The sequence below is a fragment of the Hordeum vulgare genome, chromosome 7H, assembly GCF_904849725.1.
Source record: "Hordeum vulgare subsp. vulgare chromosome 7H, MorexV3_pseudomolecules_assembly, whole genome shotgun sequence".
Lineage (NCBI taxonomy): Eukaryota > Viridiplantae > Streptophyta > Magnoliopsida > Poales > Poaceae > Hordeum > Hordeum vulgare.
Window position 1 is genome coordinate 622700769 of NC_058524.1, and position 17459 is coordinate 622718227.

Below are 17459 nucleotides of genomic sequence, written 5' to 3' on the forward strand. Positions count from 1 at the left end.
GATCGAGATTCAGAAGACAAAGCCTAAGAATAGGGTATAACCAATAACTAAATTACTGTGTTCCACCAAGTTATATATCCGCTGCTTCAATGAAAGCCTACTGAAACCTTTTCTTTAATTAGGATTTTGATTTTAAAAAAATGATTTATTTACCTCTCACAAAAATGCCGGTAAATCAATTTTCTCTTCAGATAATGGCAAACACAGACGCTCACATAAACGCTAATACATTAATCCATATGTACGAGTGACTGGTGCGGTAGATCTTGAGATTGATGATCTCACACCACAGACACCGCGACGTCAAGGTGAACGTAGGCTCCCACCAAAAGAGCCCCCCCTCTTTCAGTAAGACACACATGATGTTAAACTTGAGGTTTGATCCATGGTGCGGCACTGGTTGGCTCTTCAACTGTTAAACATCTTCTTTATATGCAATTCTGATTTTGCTCATGCCATGAGCTGAATCTTATAGCTTGGCATCTTGCTACATCCTCCTGAAGCATTGGTAATGTGCTGTTAATTTAGTGAAAAGAGTAAATACTCCCTCATTTTCAGGGAATTAGGCGCATATCAAAGTTTCACCATTTAACCAATGCCGGTTATGTGCAACCAGGTTAACGTTGAATTCGAAAAAAGTTTTCAACAGTATAACCAGAAGTCACACAAATCAGATATCATTGATAATTGATGATCAAAATTAAATCTCGAAGTGCGGTCACACCTTATTCATGGGAATGGTGGAAGTAAGATGTTGAGTGCTCCTATGTTCCCGAATACGGTTTTATAATAGGACTAATCTGGTATTTTTATAGCATGAAAATTAATTCTTTTTTTTCAAGAACAGGTAACGCATCAAGAAAATTAATGGTGCAAGCAAAAATCCGATCTCGACAAATATTGCCAAATACTCCCTATGTCTTTAAACTTGCGCAGAGAATCTAGTGAAGTATATGTATTACTATATTATAAAAAGGTTATTACTATACTCCATGTTGTACAATTGGCCGTTGGCCACATGGCCTTGGCGGGAGGCACAAGACATGGGTGTGTGTTCCTGAGCAACGTGAACCGTGACGCGCATCCGGCATGACCTGCGAGGCATGGTGGCTCACCGGCGTAGTTAACGACGTGCTCGTCCAGATCTCAAGGCCGTCTGGTGACGTATGTTCATTGCCAGATAGGACAGTTTTGCCTGCTGGCACTAGGAGTTGCATAGGTGGTTAATTAAGTGTGGTTATTAGCTGGTGCTTGTCCCCCATGGCATGCAAGGATCTCCGATGTTGATAGTGGTAATGTAGTATAATCTGGGTTTTGTTAAGTATGGTGATTAGCTGTGGTTTGTTTCCCCGTGACCATGCAAGGATCTCATATGATAACGACGATAATATAGTATCGTCTGCGCTGAGAGCTAGACAGGGAGTGTGGGCGCGCACGGATTGAATAGATTACATGGTTAATTTGAAGGTCGGATCCACAAGGTGAGGAAGGGAAGGGTGATAACAGGCAACATCTTGACGGGTGGGGCGATGCTTCCCTATCCAAGTGGAGTATATACATAACGCGGCGGCAGCCATCGTTGAACTCAGGTCGTGGAGTGGCATTGCCATCACCCTAATGATGGGAATTCTCATGGTTTTCCATTCTTCATGGAACCAGGGCGATGCCTTGTTCTTCTAAAAAGTACTCTCATGATTTGCAAGAGTTGACAACTTTGATGTAGCGTTTAAACGAGGCCTGATTGAAAGCGTGGAGAAATCAACTAGTTAAGGCAGCCAATTCACCAGCCTCTAATAAATTCATATATTTGTTCATATATTTTCACTTGTGGTGTACTCCCTTCGTCACGGCTTAAAAGGCAAGTTTGAAATTTTTTCTGAAATCTAGGTGGTTATCGATTCGTTCTGAGATGAGTTAAAAAATAGCATTGACACTACGCATGCATATAAAAATAATACAAGGGAGTGACAATTAGCTGTTAGGAATAAATTTAATGCGTCCTAAACCATGTCTGTTATGAAAATGCATGTAAATTTAACCGTGCCTTCCGAACTGTGACGAAGGAAGTAGGAAAATTATCTCTTAAATGTCTGGGAATTCCGATGAGCCATATAAGGTTGTGTAATACTGATTGGAATTGGCCTGAATAGAAGATGCAGAAAAGGTTAAGTGTACCGAAGGGTAGGAGCAAATCTGGAGGTAGATTAATACTCCCTCCGTCTCAAAAAATTTGTCTTAGATTTGCCTAAATATGAATGTATCTAGTCACGTTTGAATGTTAGATACATCTGTATCTAAATAAATCTTGAAAAAGAATTTTGGAACGGAGGTAGTACTCATTACCTCTAGCATAAGTAATGTTCCTTTAGACATGTTTTCCTTATTTGAATTGCCCAAGGGCCCTTGTAAGAGAATGCCCTTTTATATGAAAAGGATGCTTTGGCAGGAGGATGGAGATGTTAAAAAATATCAGCTAGTGAACTGGGAGGATGTTTGTAGACCTAAAGAAATGAGAGGCCTAGGGGTAGATATTGATACCATGAATGTATGTGTGCTTTGCAAGTGGATTTGGAAACTTTAAGTTGAAAAAGGTGTTTGGCAGAATTTGGTTAGTAGAAAGTACTTGAGTAAATGTACACTGATACACCGTACGAAAAAGGAATGGTTAATGTACGGGCTGCATGCGTCGTTCTGATGCAGAGGCCGAAGGTATTCCTCCTTTTCTATTTGTTCATATATTTTCACTTGTGGTGTACTCTCTTCGTCATGTTTTAGAAGACGTGTTGGAAAAACAGTAGGAAAACAATAGTGAACCAATTTTTTGCAACATAGTAGGAAATCAATAGGCAACAGACAACGAACCTTATTCTGGAGGGATATTTGTTTGGGTGATATACCTCTTAGTGTAAAATTCCCTAGAGCTTTTCTGCCTACTTTCAATACTTTTTTTACTGTTGCTAAATACTTATCTAATAAGAAACTTCCACGCCAGCACTAAGATCATAGCAATGTTGTAACAAATAGGCCCATGTCATCACTATTTAAAAATATATTACCGACGTCTATAAAAAATGACGCGTCACCAACAAAAATTATGGCTAGCCATTTCTTCATTAGTGAATAGGAAGGCTTTGAGGCAAAGGACGGAGGAGAAGAGAGACACACTGTGGGCACCATGACGCCATCAGTGGCGTAGGGTCCAGGAGAGAAGGCCATGATAAATGATGGCAATGACGACGCCACTACAACTAGACGCGGGAAAGGAGATCGAGAGGAACCACGTCGGTCTAGAGGAACGATTAAGCATCGTCTTAAATCAGACCAAGCAGATGCATGTGTATAACCACAAAGAAGATGCAAATCATCTCATTTACAATCGTTGAAACAGAAAACTTGCAACATGAATATCATGTGGAACTCCGAGATGATGCTACTGGTCAAAGAAAAATTTCAAAAGATCGACCGTGTGCGAAGAATTTGAAAAAAATTGTCCGAATAACTCGAAACATGAACACGAAATTAAACATTTACAGTCGACGAAACTACGAACTGACCGCAAAAGTTGAACCCTAACATCGATGTGCATCTTTTTCGTATAGAGCTTATCACGAATCCAAGCAGCGTTGTGTAGATTATAAGGAACAAAAAAGAAAAAAAGATTAGAGATGGACTTAATGAAGGTAGACTAAAATAGCATGTGCATGCTGTGCAGTGGCTCACATCCCTTCAATCTCCTCTCGTGCATATGCATTCGTTGTGGCTTATCTCAGCCTCACTCGCTGAAAACTATAGATGTGAACTTCAAAGGAGACATTCTTAGAGATGCTATGTTTCGTGCTATGCTGATTCAGTAATAAATGCAGTTAAACAAACGGGCTAAACTATTTCCGCCCAGACATATATACGCGGCCTACGTACCAAACACGACACGGCCAGTGGTTTCCTGTCACGTACGTTCTGTTCTGTAAGCGCTGTTCACGGCCTCTAGACACACAGGGAACCAACATTTGTAGTATTTCCGAATAGCGAAATCTGACACCACCATCCTGTGGCACCGACCCACCGTTGAGCTCAAGGACAGAGGAACATCGAGCGGCGTGTGTGTGGTCGCAGGACACGAGTGGTGAGTACGTACAAGATGGGACATGCCGGCGCCACTCGCGCTAGAGCACGAGCTGTCCCTGCCGGCCGGTGCACGGATACACACACGCGTCACCGTGGTCCAGCCGTGCGTGCACTAGCTCGCCGCGCGCGCACCTGCAGCTCGGCCGGTCACCCGCGCGCAGGGTTACGCCACCGTTGCTGTCGATCGAGATACAGGCATGGATCCCGGGTGCCTCTAACTAGCGTGTTGGTGCTAGAGACGAGCCATGGACATCCATGTCAGATTTTCGATGTGGTGATGGATGGACGGGAATGTTTATTGGAGCATCGATCGATCGCCGGGTGGATCTCTGTCGGCACAACAAAGCTAGAGGACAAAACACGGCATGTTGTTGGCGATGCGTACGTACAACTGAAAGTACATGGTGCCGTACAAGGCAAAAAACACATGCAATGCCTGTCTCCCTAGCGCGCGCGTCGTCGTGGCCCCAGCGCGCCCTCGGCGGATCGTGTCGGGCGCTGGCCGCGCACGCGACGCGCCGACGCGTCCGGCCTGGCCTTTCGTGCGTGCCGGGGTGCATCCTTCTATGGCCCTGAAACCGAGCGCACGGATGCTATCGCTAGCCATGGACGGTGGCCGGTCGGTCGGACGGCCGGCTCTCCATCCATCGTCTACGATTGATGTTTGGCGTCCGCCGGAGCCCCGGCCACATGCACGCACGCACGCACGCAGGTGCGCCGGCATATCGGCAATTGCAATTGAGCTATTGCTATAAAAGAGCAATCCAGAGATGAGAAACATATATTACGGGCATCTTTGGTTGCATGCATCGAATTTTTTTTTTCATTTGTATACTTGTTTCACTTGGATCTGGTTAAGCATATACATGCAAAAAAACAACATTTGCATTTTGATTGGTTGTGTCCCTGTCTTTTTTCCTGCATCGTAGCGACGTCTCTATGCATCGTGTTTGGTTGCTCGCATTGTATGTGTTCACATAAGTACACATTATTTGGTTAAATTTAAGACAATACTGTAGTAACCTCTTTCTTGAGGTGGTGAGGTTACCAAAGGCACACATGAACTACTAACAAGTAAGCTAGCAGCAACACAACGATCTTAAGAACAAATATAAGTCTTAACCATGCAGAACAAGTTTTAAACCAACATAGTAAGATAAGCTCTAAATAAAAACCAGGTCTTAACAACAGCTCAGGAGGTCGTGACGAAGGCATTGCCGTGCTCCTTGCACTTGGTGACCACCTCCACGCCCTCGTTGTCGAATACGATCACCTTCATGGTGTCGGGGTTAGCAGCTTGAACGTTAGCATGTACCCGATCATGATATGGTGAACGGCGGTGAAGGTGGCCCAACCCTGATCAAGGGTGACCCTGCCGTTCATCAACGTCACCGTCATCCTTCATGCGCAGCCGGTGTTCGTCTTCAGCTTGAACTCTGCAGGGATGACGGGGAAGTGCTTCGTGAAGTCCAGGGAGAATGGCAGACTCTACAGCTTTGAAGCAAGGATAACCTTGCATAAGTGGATTGGTCCTTACTCCTGATCGTAGTGGCCATAGTTTCTCCAGTTGAGGCTTGGGTGATCTTGCACTGGCTCTTTCACCAATGGAGGCACAACCTCCTTGCCCTTCTCCAATGGTGGCACCATCTCTTTTCCCTTGTCCATCTGCATTATGAATAACACGTAGTTTAATGGTTAGCATTCATTCATATCAGCCTATATTAACCCACCTCACTAACCCAGCACCTCACTCAAACCCCCTATGTTTGACCACCTGTCCTCTTCCACCTCTATGTTTCACCACCTCCGCGTCGGCATGACCTCCAACTCCAACGGCCAAGATGGGCCAAGTACAGACAGTACAAGGTGCCTCAAGACCAGCATGCGGCGACATACCGGCGTACGACGTTCGTGTCGCAGGAGGCCAACGATGACAAGGTGCACATGATGGTCGGGGCGCCGACGGTAAGCGACCGTGCAAGACCCATCGTTCTTGACGAGGATGAATAAGACGAGGAAGAAGAGAAGATGACTACACCCCCCGCCGCTCGGCGCGACTCCAGGGTCGCCGTGGCTAGACAAGAAACCCCGAATCCCCACCCCAATGTAGTCAAAAAATAACCTATGAACCCTAGTAGTCGTCGATGCAGAATCGATTGATGGCAAGCCTCCACCCCCGATGTGTTCAATCCTCTCCCTAACTCTTCAGTCGACTGCTCTAAACTAATCTAGCGTGAGTCGAAAGGACCGAATGTACAGAAAGGACGTGGTCTTACTGCCATGGACGATGCGCTCCGATGGAGGTCTGCACTCGCTTTGGTGGTTGCCGCCGTCGTCTTGGATTGCTTTGCAATAGAGCTCAGATTGTCGCCGTCGTCGCCGTCGCCGTTGTGAGTGGGGAAGAGGGGACAGAGCGGTGAGGAAGGGAGGTGAGGGTAATTATTGATCGACGCATCTGGAAACAACGCAACGTCTCGGGACCGCACCCACGCGTGCAACGGGCCACACCCACGTGCCTCGCTCCACAAAAACGGCCGATCGGAGCGTTTCTCTCAATACAGGCCCAAAGGTGGTTTAATCTTCGTGCTATGCATGGCCAACAGTGAATGCGGGTAACCAAACGGGCCTTTTCTTCCCGCGCGGGCCTGGCTGAGGTATATGCGACCAACCAAATGCGTCCTACATGTGTGTGGGTGCGCTTGCGTGCGAAATGTTCGTTAGCGCCTATGTGTCCTCATTCCATGGCTGGGCTAGTGGCTGGCCGGCTCTCTGAACTCGTGATCGGTTCCTTGTCGAGTTGAACTAGAGTACATTGGCGTGGATCAGGACAGTCGAGCCTGGGCACACTCGCCATTGTAACCACATGCTACTCCTAAGAATTTATCTATTCTCGTGTTTGCTCAACGGCTAGGAGACCCACGCTCCCCGCGTCTCTTTCCAGGGAGGGGCTAGGGGCATCCCACGCACACCGACAACAACACCTCTAGGACGTTGGCGCTCCTCGCCGCCACTGCCGCCGGCCCTCGACGCAGTGGTGGGGCCTCCCCTCACCACTGAAGGTGACTGGGTGTGGTGGAAGACGGAGTCCATCGCTGGAGCTGCTAGGGCGGCGAGAGTCGACGCGTCGCTGATCTGCGACCAGGGTGGCGTCCCTGTGTTGGGGTGGTGTCTGAGGCCTTCTCCGGCAGTGCCATGACCAGTGGCGAATGCAAGGATGTTGCGGGTGATGTTGGAAAAAACCTAGATCTGATGTGGGTGGATCTCCCGTGCCGCCTACACAGTTCTTCTTCATTGCGTGGTAGGGCCGGTTCTTGTGGAGGATCTCCCCTGTGTTGTCGCCTCGTTCCCCGCTGCTGGCCTATGGCCGCCGGTTGGGTTGTGTACGACTGATCATGCAAGACGCGGGCCGGCGGTGTGGGGGCTGCTGGTTCAGCTTGATTAAAGGGGCGGTCCTGGGGTTCCTCAAGTGACAATACGATGATCTACCTGACGAATTTCCTTCTTGATCTGTCGGAGTGTCGGGTTTCGGAAGGCTCAACCGGCGAACTCCCATGGGCGCGTTATGCCGAGAGGTTGCTGGATCGAGTAGGATTGAGTCATGCTCACTGGTTCTCCATTAAGGAGGCAGCGATGCGAAGCTCTACTATTTGTTGCCATCATGGGATATGTAGTTCCATGATGAAGTCAGAGGCGGAGAATGTCATGACAACAGAGATCGGAGGACAAGTAATGGTGATTGGAGTGGTTGTGGTTATGAGGATCTTGCTTGGAGTTTTTGGTTTCGTAGCAGCGGTATGTAAGTGGGGGCGACAACACAGGTGAAGTTCAAAGTCTTACCTTTCAGGGTCCTCACAATGGTCTTGTTGAAGGCATTGTTTTGAGAGTGGGGATTATCTTTAGGGTGAAAACCCAAGATCTATGATCGGGCGACAAACGACGTTTGTGCACTGTTTCCTTCTTTGCGGCGTCTTTTTTGAAAAACTTGGAATTCAGGTGTTGTTTTTGTTGTGATTATACAACTATAGCAAGGAATGGAACTCTATAGTGGGCCTTTTTCTTTTATTACCTTCTTTCTTTAAAGTGTGTGTATCCATAATATTATTAGGGTGTTGTGTTATTGGAGAAGCCGAATGTAATTAGTATCTTTCATGATATTAGTATATTCTTTTTTTGAAAAAAAAACGCCATTGCTAAGATACAGAGAGGCGGTATGCCCAATGTTGAGGTGATGTGGCCTGGCTAGATCAGTTGTTTTCTTGTGCTTGATCATCTCACCAACGGCATCAGCCGCAGTACCAAGTGCAAGCATCCTCATAGCAACCGTGCACTTCTTGGCAGAGAAAAAAAGTTGACCACAACAATCTTTTGTGAGCTTGAGGTAGTCATCGTGTGCCTCCAGTCTATCCACAATCCGCAAGTACAATGGTTTTCGCATGCGAAAACGATGACCAAAAAATGTATTAGCCGTGAAATTGGTTTCGCATCAAGGTAATGCTTCTGCACTAGCTTTACTGTGGATACCCTACCCTGATTGATTAATGTTCTCCCTTTGACTAAGCCCTTGAAATTGAGAATGTGCTTCATTTTCCGGCCCATTTCCTCTTGCATGCTCATGAGCATCATCATGTTCCTTTCTTTGTCCAAATGCGATGAATCGAAGAATGCATCTTGAATCAGTTGATCAAGTTCCGTCTGTCCATAGTCCTCACTGGACGAAACATCGGAAAAATCCATCGTTTCCCCTAAAATTTTGATCAACAAATCCGGTCAGACATTCGGTCGAGCACATCCGACGCAAACATAACCACAGAGTTGTCGGACGTATCGCGGTGTATTCCGGGTCGACAACAACGTCATGTGCGGAGAGATTGGGAGAGATGATCCCTTTGACCGAGCGGCTGGGGTGGCAGAGGCTACTAGGCGATGAAGAGCGCGCACCTGCGGAGCTGCGAGACGGACGGTCCGCAGAGGAAGAAGAGAGAAAAACAGGAAATGGATCCGACAATTTTGCGGGGTGGATTTGATTCAATTTGCGGAAGGGTTGGGTCGTCGTGTCTGACGTGACGGGAGAGTCCGGACGCGCCGGATTCCCTCATATCCGCCCCATATTTAGGCTGAAAATGAAGGTGCCGGTCAGCCCGAAGTTTGAGGCCGGTTTAAGAGGCATGTGTGGATTAATTTTTTATGACCGGACAGTGACCGAACGGTCTGACCGGGCGTTTGAGGATGGTTTGAGGGGTCCCGGCTAGGCGGTGTTGGTACTTGCTGTGGTATTTTATTAATTTAAACAAAGCTCTCTTCTTCTAGGACGTACGTTGGTGGTCCGTCGGTGACTGCATGGTTGAAGGGGAAACGCGTGGTTACATTTGAGTTCTTCGAGTTGTATGTTAGAATAAAGACAAGTGGCAATATCGCAGTGTAATCCCACTGCCAGTATCGTTCTTGGTCTGGTTTTCTCGATTTGTTTTGTGTGATTCAGATTGATCGCCTGCAGGAAAATCAAGTTTCTGATCGATAATCAGTATGTGAGGCTAATTACAGGCTGTAAGCGATAACATAAACTAAGTGCGTTCCATCAAGTTGTTAATTTTTGCAAAAGTGTTTTTCCTCTTAAAATCATACAAGTACTCCCTCCCTTCTATAATATAATGCCTTCACGCTTTTTGAGATTGAATTGACCATAAATCTAACCAACTGCAGCGTAAACAAAAATTAAATTTAACCAACGTGACCGACTACGGCAGAAATAAAAATTATACTAATGTGACCGACGACGGTGGGAGTACCATTTTTGATAGTCGTCATGTTGGTTAAATTTATGGTTAAACTTAAATCTTGAAAAATACGGACACTAAATTATGAAATGGTGGAAGTACTAGTTATGGGGCACAATATTTTTACAGAAATGCCTAGAAATCTGACATAGCATGGCAAATTGAATGTTTTCATGGCAATTTGTGTTGAAACTCGGATGGTAAATTTAGTTGGCAATCAAAGAACAACTGGGGCGAATTTATCCAGCTGTTGAAAATCTGATGTCCTTGGCCAATTATAAACTTGACACCCTTGGCCAATTATTACTTACCATAAAAACATTTTAGGCCTAAAAATCTGATGTCCACTGAATATTCAGTCTTATATTAAAAAAGTTAAAGACGGGCGGGGAGGTACCCTACCTCTGAAAAACATCTAGCATCAGTCACTCTATATATGCACCATCCTGTTCGCATCCAGCTGTTGAAAATGATAACAACACTATTTTTCTTCTACCTCCTTACGCACCTGCGGGCCAACTCAAGTGGTTGCCTTCCCACCTCCCACGGTCGGCGGCTATCGCCACCTCGCCGCCCCGCCCTCCCCCACTGCCATGTTGGTCATCGCCCCGCCCATCTATCTAAGTCCCACTGCACCGATGAACAACTCCGGTAATCCCCTGCAATACATAAGGGCTTGTTCGGTAAATTCCTTCCACGAGGGGTTTGAAGAGGATTGAAGGGGATTGAAGTGAAATTTGACTTACAGGGGATTTAATCCCTTCGAATCTCCTTCAAACTCCTTTGAATCTGAAGGAACCGAACAAGTCCTAAAGCCCCCCCCTCCCCCCCCCCCCCCCCCCTCTTCAAGATAGATAATTAGGTTACGGCTTTCCCTTAAGATAGATAGTGAGGCTGGTTCTTCTTCAAGGAGGTTTCTTGTTCTGCAATGAGGTCCGGCATGCAAGCAGAAAAGAAGGAAGGAATAAAGAAGATGAGTGACGCAACAACAAAATTCAGTTACCTGAAAAATAGCAAAACCGTTTAATCATTCGCTACCATTTCCTATATTTTTGAGAAAACTCGAGCTTATGACCTGCTCACTCACACAAGCTGCGCCACCATTGGGCTATAACTCGACACGGCCCACGCCTCCACGATTCCAAATACGGCCCAAAGCGTGAACGCTGCTTCACACCAGATGACTCGATGACTCTTGAGGGTTGACGATCGACTATGTACAGCAACGTACATTTGAGTAGAGTGTTATTGTATATACTACTTTAATGTATATATTTGGCCGTTGGGCATAGGGGGGAGACACAAGACATGGATGCGTGTGTCTTTCTTGGCTATAGAAAGGACAGCGGTTCAGCTGGCATGGCCATGGACATGATCCGCAATGCGTGGTGCCTGCGCGTTCATCCAGTCCAGATCTCGAGGCCGGCCGGCTAGCTGCACGTACGTACATGGGCATTGCCAGATTCTGGCCCTTCATTTTTCTTTTCCTGCTGCTACATACTAGTAGATCGAATGGTTTGTCCGAGGCAGGCGGTGGCAACCTCTCGGCGGGTGCGGGGATGCTGCCCTACCTCCCTGCTTGCACGTAGAAAAAGCATCGTGTAGTAATCATGTTTGATATCAAGTTTAATCATGATCAGATATGGTCGATGATGAGATCGATTCAGTACTAAAACGTCACGAGCGGCAGACGGCATTTAGTGGGGACAGGGCCTATATATAATCCCGGCCCGTAAGGGGCTTTAGTCCCGGTTCATCAACCGGGATCAAAGGGGCGGGACTAAAGGTCTAACCTTTAGTCCCGGCCCTGTTCCAAGCGGGACCAAATGTGCTCCACGTGGGCGCCTCGGAGCGCCCTCAAGGGCAGACCCTTTAGTCCCGGGTCTTAACACGGACCGGGACTAAAGAGTTTCTGCAGATTTTGTTTATTTTAGGGTTTTAGGGTTTAGGTGTTTGGGAGATTAACGTGATGCCTCGTTTGGTGTTCGGGAATTAGTTTTCATATAATTCTAAATATACATGTTTATGTATATATATATATATAAGATTAACTTATCTTACAAGCGAGCATATATATACAATTATATGGAGATCTGAATTATCGGGACTAGAGCCCGTCTATTCGATTACATGAACCAACATCAGTAATGGCCCCTAGCTACACTAAATCGTCCTTTGTCATCTATAGCTTCCGTCCTCAGAAAGGTCGCAAGCTCCTCTGCAACAGCAATCGCGCGTTGCTCTGGTCGGACCTTCTCCCTCATGACCGTGTACTATATAAGAAGAGGAGATGAATATGAATATCAATCATGATAACAAAGAATGACGGGTAAAAATAGAGGTGTGAATGTTCATTGCTTACGTCGTATCTGTAATCGTTGTGCTCAGAGGTAAACGTGCGAATGGTCTCACAAACATAGTATCCGCATAGATGCGTCCCCCGTGGCTGCTGGTCGCACTTTACGAGAATAGAATATATATAATCAAAATAATAATCTAGCATCATAAATATATTGAAAATAGAAGTATATCATACTACTACTTACCTAAGCCGCTCTAAAGGTCAGCTTCTCATGCTCGATACCGGGAGTCACGCACTTGAACCACTTCCAAACCCTGCCCGACAAGGAAAATGATTTGCTAAGTTTTTCATTAATTGATATATCAGAAAATCATCGAAAGAGACCGATAGAGCGCAAGAATGATTGAAATTACCCTTGGAGCATGTCTTGCAGGCTTTGGAACTGTTCCAAGGGTCTCGATAATGGGTCGAAGGCATCAACTCTTCCCTTATCAATTTGAATGTCCAACAGAATTCAATGGTAGCTATATATATATATATATAGTGTGTGTGTGTGTGTGTGTGTGTGTGTGTGTCAGTAACTTATCAATTACACTTATAAGTGAATGGACACAACAGAGTAAAGACCCTCACCTGAAGTTATATGGAAACAGTATGTGGTCATAGAAATTTTGATCTGTTAGAAACCTTAGAAGGTTTTCCTCCGTCTCCTTGGGTTTATCAGTTAGCGTCGCTATATGTATTTTATCTGGGTCAATAAACCCAATATTTAGGATGTTCCTACTTTTACATTCCAGAATCTTCATTCTGCATAATAGAGTGCAAGTTATATGTAGACAATGAATTGAAATAACTGAACAAGTTATATGTAGACAACGAATTGAAAAACTTACAGACAATAGCAACTCATAAGCGATTTGTCGAGGGCGTCGGCATTGTACATCTAGAAGAGTTCATCAAAGTCGATATGGATTTCTTCGGGGCGGCCATAGTACTCCCGTGGGACACGCGCCACGATCATCGTTCTCCCATTCTTTGATTCACTTAAGTACCATGTATGCAAGTAACGCATATTTGTTGGGAGATCATCTTTGCTGACCAAAGACGCTCCCATGACAAACTGTGGCTTAGGGGCTACCACAGCCTTGGGTAACCTGTCATCTTGGGAAGCCAGAACGTCTTCAACCGGGATACCCCATTCATCCGCCCTCTTCTTTGCTAATTCCAAATCTTGCCCCTGCACCAGAGAGGGAACATTCTCGGATAACACCCTGAGGGGTGGGATCGACTGTTTGGCCTGTTGTCCAAGCTGAGGAACGTCTGATCTTTTTTTGCTTGTAGTTGAACTTGATTTGCTCCCACTTGCACTTGCACGTGATCTGCTCTTTTTCCCTTCCTTCTGCAATGTGCGTGTATAGTCATCAGGCTTATGGTATAAGTCATACTGTGATGGAAGGGTCGTGAAGTATTTTGCATATGCTATTTGCTTCTCTGTGTATTCTGGGCGGGGCTCGGGTTCCTTCTTTTTCATCTGCGCATCATAACGTTCCTTTGCTATCCTGGCGTTTTCCTCGTCGGTACGATCATAAGGTCTGATCGGAAGATTAGCATGAGGTACCTTTGGGAGGGGCGACCGCTTGCGCTTTGAGGAACTCCGTCGCTTAGAAATCATCGACGGAGCGTTCTTGCTGGCACGCTTCCGCTTAGTATCCTTAGCGGGAGGCGGCGGAGACGGACGACCCATGTCCGACGGCAGTGATCGAGATGGACTTGTGTTGTGCTGGCCGTCGTCATGTGGAGGGCTTGGAGGTGATGGAGGTGTAGGTGACCTGCAATGACTCGGAGGCGGTGTTGTCCTTGGGGCCGAGCCTGGAAGCTTGATGTAGTTCTTGTCCCATAGGATGACTCCACCCAGTACTTCTCCGAGTGTCCTCTCATCTTCGGGTCCAGCTATGTCAAGCTCCATATCATGAAGCCCCGCCATGATTTCATCCACCCCAACTTTAGCAAAGCCAGCTGGAATCTCACGGCCATGCCAGCGTGCATCAGGGCCAGAATGTAAAGCTTGTCCGACGGCCACCTTCATGGATATGTTCTTGAATTTCTGATTGAGTTCACATGATGTTGACTCCTTGATTCCATCCACGGGGTAGCCGGGACCGCCCTCTATCATTCTTCGTGCATCGTCGGGCGGGGCCTCAGATTCAGCCACGTTGCTTTTCCGCTTAGATGGGGCGCCGGTAATATCGAGTGCAGGATCTTCCTGGCGCGCTACTCCTCTAAGCTCATCAATCTGCTTCTATTGCTCGTTAAGCCTGGCAAGCAACTAGTTGAACTTGTCATTCTCCTCATCCTACTGTCGATTCTTTGCTCTCGCTCGGCTTCTGTAAGTGTCTTGGTCTCTGGCAAACCCAAGCCACCATGGGTAAGAAGGACCGAAGCCTCGCGTTCGTCCTCCATGTTCGTCATTGCCGAGGACCAGTGTGAGCAAATCTTTCTCTCTATCTGCAGTGAACTGTCTTTTTCCCTCCTTAATTTCTTTCACTATCTTTTTCCAATTCTCCCTGGGTATCCTAAGACCGTCACTGCAGATGAGTTCCCATGTTTCTTCGTAGTACGAACCACCACGCGCAAGGAACCAATTTCTTGCTCTCAATTCCCACTCATCACGGATGGGTTCACGTATGATGCCTTTACCTAGCAGATCTTGCCCTTTTTTATCCCACTTTGGGATGGCAGTCTCATAGGCCCCTGGCCCTAGCGTGTGGTGATATTTCTTCTTATCGGCATTTTTTTTGTTCTTTTCTGATAATGCCTTGGCATCTTCTGACTCCTTGCAGTCTTGAAATGCCTTCAAGTGATTCGCCTGCTTGGCTAGATACCCCTCGAATACTGGCACTTTCTTTGTCTTCCGATAGTTTTTTCATAGCTTCTTCTTCCAGCTACTGAACAGTTCGGCCATCTTCTTTAGAGTCCACTGCTTGACTTTGGCCCTCATTTTTTTTGCGGCGTCTTCATTCTCACATTCTGGCAGGTTGAAATGTGACATGAGATCATTCCAAAGATTATCTTTGTACCTTTCGGCGACATAGTCACTATCGGCTGCCCCTTTGCGCTTGTTCCACTCCCGAACGCTGATCGGGACGTGATCCCTAACGAGAACTCCGCATTGCTTCTTGAATGTGTCAGCAGCATTCTTAGGAAGCTTGGGTTCGCCCGTAGGCAATATCACCTCAAAGGTGTAATGCGTCCATGCATCCAACTTTTTAGTCGGGCCTCGTTTCGTAGCTTTGCTCGATGTGGAGGCCTAAGAGGGAGAAACATTCGTCAAATGAATGTATATGTATACAATATAGAGCTATCTCCAATATTTTTCACATATTACAAGTGATTGTCGAACTTCATATGTATACCTCGCCGAACTTTATTATTTCTCCACCGGCTTCTCCACTGGCTTCTCCATCAGTGGAGCTATCACATTCTCCGTCATTGGAGCTATCTCCTGCCCCATCGGCTTCATCTTCGTGTCGGTCGACCTCCATTCCATATCCGGAGGGGTTTAGATGTGACGAGGGAGATTCAGCTGGTTCAACGTCGGGGCCGTCTTTGATTATATCTTCGAGAAGTTCTTCCTCTTCGAGGTTCCTGATATGTGGATCCATAGTTCTGCAAAAAACGGACATTTGATTAACTAATAAACTAAAAAACTATATAAAAGGGGTTGGAAACTTCGAAGTGTTGTTTTATATAGGAGGACCTTTAGTCCCGGGTCTTGGCTAGAACCTAAACTCTAAAATATGTCTAACGGATTCTCTTAACCTTTAAGGATTTAACAAAATGGCGACATTCTAGATGTGTAGAAAATGATCCTATTTTTCCTGATCTCATCTACCCTTCTATATATCACATTGTCTAGTGTCAAAGGACTTTGTTGAACTTTGTACCAAAAAAGAATTATTCTATCAGGAACTCCGTTCCAACACAACTTTAGTCCCGGGTGGTGGCTCCACCCGGGATTTCTGCATAGTATTCAAAGTAGGAGTACTTTTCCAATTTGAGCATTCAATAAGCAAAACCAAATCGTAAAATAAAGTAGTATTCAAATTAGCATGCATTCAATTATAAGAAAAACTACATCATCTCTTGTGTCCGTACATCGTCGAATATTATCACTAATACTCCTCGAATACTATCATACATATAGCATCACTAATACAGCTAGAACCGTAGCGCCCGACGGGTATCGTCGCGGGCGGTGGACACCCAAAGAGAAGGAACCATCACAGGATCATAGCTCCAGTGAGATCCCTGAAGAACCTGCCAGGTATGGTCGAACCTGCCCTCCAACGCAACCATGTAGCGACGGACGTGCTCATCCTCCTCGCTGACACGGTGACGTACCACCTCCGCGGTGTCCGGAAGCCTCGGCACCGTCACTGGCCCACGCGACCGCCACCAAACAAGGATCGTGTCAACAACGGGCTGGCTCCTCACCAACCTACGCCCCCGGAAGGTAGCACCTCCCAATACCAGCTGGACGGAGCCCAGTCCCGGACATGGCCCCTCTGATCAAGCAGGTGTCCTTCGCCGAGTCGACGACGAGGATGCAGGATAGGCATCGTAAAATGAACTAAAAAAATAAACTAGTTCTATTAATTTTCTTGCTAAAAATAAACTAATTGTATATATAGTAAAATAAAGTAGTTTTATTAAATCAACTAGTTCAACTATATATTGACAAAAGTTTTATTAAATCAACTAGTTCAACTATATATTGACAATAACCTATTAATTAACACTAACTACCTAACCCTAATAACACAAATTTAAATAACACAAAAATAACACAAATAACCTATTTAACACTAACCTACCTAACCCTAAATTCACCAAATATTCTACAAATAACACTTAAGCATATACAATAGCAAAATTAAGCAATAATCTAAAAAACACTAATTAAGCATCTATATACATAGAAATGTCTTCTTCTTCTTCTTCTTCTTCTTCTTCTTCTTCTTCTTCTTTCTTATTTTCTTCTCCGCTTCTTCTTCTCCTATTTTTCTTCAACTTCTCTTCTTCTACTTCTCCTCTTCTTCTATTTTTCCTCTTCTTCTCCTCTCTTCCTCTTCTTATTCTCCTTTTTCTTCTTTTCTTCTCCTCCTCTTCTTATTTTCCTTTTTCCTAATCTTATTTTCTTATTTTTGTTCATCTTTCTTCTTCTTGTAACCCTAACCTAATTCTAAATATTACTAACC